This window comes from Heterodontus francisci, chromosome 20 (genome assembly GCF_036365525.1).
Source record: "Heterodontus francisci isolate sHetFra1 chromosome 20, sHetFra1.hap1, whole genome shotgun sequence".
Classification (NCBI taxonomy): domain Eukaryota; kingdom Metazoa; phylum Chordata; class Chondrichthyes; order Heterodontiformes; family Heterodontidae; genus Heterodontus; species Heterodontus francisci.
Genome location: NC_090390.1, coordinates 33,304,102 through 33,308,747, shown reverse-complemented (window position 1 = coordinate 33,308,747; position 4,646 = coordinate 33,304,102).

Genomic DNA, 4,646 nt, shown 5'->3' with positions numbered 1-4,646 from the left:
CGAGAAGAGTGTTGGGTGTGTTATGTTTTCCAGCTCATTTATACTGTCCTGTCATGTGTTCCTTGGCATCATTTCCAGAATGTGAATCAAAACTAAACCTAGAAAATGAAACTAAGAGTCTAGCATTCCTATACAGGCAAGACTGATGTAAGTGCAGTAACAATGTGTTCTGATGACAAGGGCTCTGATGAAAAGTCACTGACCTGAAATGTTAACTCTGCTTCTCTCCAGAGATGCTGCCAGGCCTGCTGAATATTTCCAGCATTTTTTGTTTTTATTTCAGATTTCCAGCATCTGCAGTATTTTGCTTTTATAACATTGTGTGTTGTCACAGAACTCCATTCAGACCAACATAAATGCTGGCTAGCTTAGCAACAGAAAAATATCATTTGGCCCAAACAGCCCAACTTCTTCAGTTGACCTCAATGCTGTCTCCTCCGTCAGTCACCTCCGGTTGTCTTTTAAACACATTTATACTATTTGCTTCAATGGAAAGCACTTTAGTGTGGGTCAGTGGCGTATCGTTGCAATGCCCTGTGACATCATCTTACTCATGCTTGAGGTGGACTGCTCCATTCTCTCTGCAATCATGCCCAGTGTGATTGGAAGACCTGTCAGTACATCACACATTCTCTGCTGCTCCTCAATGGTTTTCCTTCTCATCAATAGCTCCAGGGTTATTTGGCAGCTTGGATATGGCTTCCTGATGCACTGTTAATTTCACCAGCTTTAACCTCCCACCCACTCCCAAACCCAAACACTCCATCATGTTAAATATCTCCCGATGTGTCTGCAACTATAAAGTTTCGTTGTTTTTAGCCTGTTTTAACTATTTTTATATTATTTAGATTTCCTCCTTCTTTTTCATCTCCCTTCACCGAGGCTGTGACAGTCTTTAGAAAATTGACTTTCCCAGGGTTGTCCAAGCTGCTCTGTTGGCCAGTGAGAGACTCGGAAGGTTTGATGAGGAGCAGGTACAGGTGAGAACTTGTCTTTTGAATCCACCTACATTATTTGCTTATAATAAAAAACAGAAAATGCAGGAAATACTCAGCAGGTCATGTAGCACCTGTAGAGAGAGAAACAGATTTGACATTACAGGTTGATGACCTTTTGTCAGAATGAGAAAATGTTGGAGATGTAACAGTTTTTAAGCATGTACAGAGGCAGGGAAAGGGGATTGAGGAAGATGAAAATGGAAGGTCTGTGATAGGAGAGGTTAAATGAGAAGGGATGATGGTGCAAGACAAAAAGAGGCAGTAATGGGATATGGGTCGAGACAGGTATAAATGGGAACAGCAGAATCATCACCAACAACTGCTATCTGAAAAAAATGGAGGCAGAGGTTATGATTTGAAATTGTTGAACTCACTGCTGAGTCCAGAAGGCTGTAAGTATCTAATTGAAAGGTGAGGTACTGTTCCTTGAGCTTACATTGAGCTTCATTGGAATAGTGTAAGAGGCCAAGGACAGGAAGGTCAGAGTGGGAATGAGGTGGAGAATTAAAAGTACAGGTGACCAGTAGCTCAGAGTTCTGCAAAGTGATCGCTCAACTTACAGTTGGTCTGTGCAATTTAGAGAAGACTACATCGTGACCAGTGAATATAGTATATGAAATTGAGAGAAATATACATAAATCGCTGTTTCACCAGGCAGGAATGTTTGTGGTCCTGGACAGTGGGAAGGGAGAAGGTGAGAGAGCAGGAGTTGCATCTTTCATGGGAAGGTGTTGTGAGAAGGGAAGTGAGTGTTGAGAGTGAATGAGGAGTGAAACAAGGTGTTGCAGAGGGAATGGTCCCTTTGGAATGCTGAAATGAGATGATGGCATCAGGCTGTAGGTAGTAGAAAGGTGGAGGATGAACGTGGAGGTTGGTAGGGTGGAATGTGAGGACAAGAGAACACTATTGTAATTCTGGCTGGGAGGAAGGGGGTGAGAGCAAATGTGCAGAAAAAGGAGCAGACATGGTCGAGGGCCTGATCAACCACAGCGTGGGAGAATGCTTGGTTGAGGAAAAAGGAAGACATATCGGAATCAATGGTATGGAAGAAGGCATCTCTAGAACAGATGGGACGGAGATGGAGGAACTGGGAGAATGGAATAGATTCCTTCTAGGAAGTGGAGTGGAGGAAGTGTAGTAAAGGTAGCTGCAGGAGTCAGTGGGCTTGTGGTGGATATTGGCTGATATCCTATCCTTCAAAATGGAGACAGCGATGTTGAGGAGATGGACCATGTGAAGGTGAGGGAAGGGTGGGAAAGGGAAGCAAATTTGAGGAAATTTTCCATTTTGGGTTAGAGCAGGAAACTGCACCGTCATCAGTGCACCGGAAAAAGAGGCGAGGGAGGGAATCTGAGTTGGACTGGAACAAAGAATGTTCCACATATTTCACAAAAAGGCAGGCATTGCTAGAATCTTACAGGTTACCACAGCAAGACCTTTTATTTGGAGGAAATGAGTAGAGTCAAAGGAAAAGTTGTTCAATGTGAGAACAAGTTCAGTCAGGCAGAGGAGGGTGGTGGTGGATGGGAACTGGTTGGGCCTCTGTTCATGGAAAACGTGGAGAGCCCTCACACTGTCCTGTTGAGGGATTAGATGCCCTTGGTGTAAAAGAGGTGGTTAAGCTCAGGAACTGACAACTGTTAAAGTGGCAGAAGACTGTGGGAGAATATTTGAGTAACAGTAATCATCGTATCATAACATTTAAATCAGTAACGGAGAAGAGCAAGCATCAATCTAAAGTAGATCTTCCAATTTGGAAGAGGACTAACTTCAATGGGATGAGAGGAGAGCTGGCACAGTAAAATAGAACCAAAAATTGACAGGAAAAACTGTAATAGAACACTGGGTGCTCTTTAAGGAGAAGATGTTTCAGGGTTACAGCTAGGTACATTCCAACAAGGGAGAAAGGTAGGGGAATCAAAGCCAGGACTCCTTTCGTAATGAGTGAGATAGAGAATATGATGAAACAAAAAAAATGATGTATGATACATGTCAGTTGACTTCTTCAGGCAAGAACCAGGCCAAATACAATACATTGCGAGGGGAAATAAAGAGGAAAATAAGGCTGGCAAAGAGAGAATATGAGAATAGAATGGCAGTTAACATAAAAGGTAAGCCAAAAATCTTCTACTGTCATGTAAGCAGTCAGTGGGTAGTAAGAGGCGGGGTGTGTCCTATTAGGGAAAAAAGAGTGATATTTGCTGAGAGCTGCAGGGCAAGGCTAGAGTGTAAGATGAGTAATTTGTATAAGGGGGAAGCCACTTGGGAACGAGATGAGGAGAAATGTTTTACTCAGAGGGTTATGAGTTTTTGGAATTCTCTCCCCCAGAGGGCTGCAGAAGCTCAGTCATTGAGTATGTTTAAAGCAGAGATTGACAGATTTCTAAATACCAATGACATAAAGGGATTTGGAGATAGTGTGGGAAAAAGGCATTGAAGTGAATGATCAGACATAATTGTATTGAATGGCGGAACAGGCTCAATGGACTGAATGGCCTCCTCCTGCTTCTACGTTCCTATGTTCCTATGGAACAGTGTTGACTATGGAAGAGGATGCTGACAAAATATCGGTAGCAGGGATGATGGTAGAGGTGACGGATGGAGTGAAATTTGATCGGGTAAGATATACTGGAATGGCTGGCTATGCTTAGGGTAGAAAAGTCACCTCATACCAGATGGCTTGCATCCTAGATTGCCAGAAGAAGGGGGCTGTGCTCTTGCTCTTTCCATGCTTCCGCTCTCCCCATTCCTTTGCTCTCTCCATGCTCCTGCTCTCTCAATTCCCCTATTCTCTCCATTCATCTACTCTCTCTGTGCTCCTGCTCTCTCCGTGCTGCTGTCAGGGATAGGCAGACTCTGCAGTGAGAATATCACTGACAACTAGAAATAAATATCTGTTTTCTTTGTATGCAGGACTTTCATATTATGAGTATTATTGCATTATTTTAATTGATGTGGGTGGTCCGTGAGTATTAATCCCTTTGTAAAGCAGGTCCTTCAACCAAAATAGTTTGAGAACTACCAATGTTGATTAAGTATATTATTTGATAGAAAAATATAAAGGAATTCATTATTCCCTTGTTTGGCACAGATTGTTACGATGAGTCATTCCATCAAATCCTATTTATCAATATTTTGGAGAATATTTCACAAGTAACTGGTTCAACTGACAACCACATTTATGTTGAAGACTTGAGCCAAGTGTGAGAGAGGGTCAAGGCCATGGATCTTTGTAGGCCTTTGATGGACAGCTGTGTATCTCTGTTGGCTTCCGACTGACTGTTGAGCTGAGTACAGGTGGCCAATTATAAACTCTGGGCTGAATTTTACCAGCCCTCTTGGGACGGGGGTGGGGTGGGGGAGGGGGCGGCGGAGTGTAAAATGGAGTGTAAAATGCTGGCCTAGCCAGCGATGCCCACATCCCCCAAACAAATAATAAAAAGGGATGGGCTCACCATCCAATTCAGGATGGTGGGGGGAATTCAAAGCTGGAGGGCCAATATTAGGCCCTCGAGCACTGAAGGAGCAGAACCTAGCCTTTCCAGCAAAGAAACAGGGAGGGGTGCCCCAAGGTGGAGGCACTATCTTTCCAACTTTTAAAGCAGCCAGGCCACCATTGTGGAGGGGAATTCCCTCCACAGGGCAAGC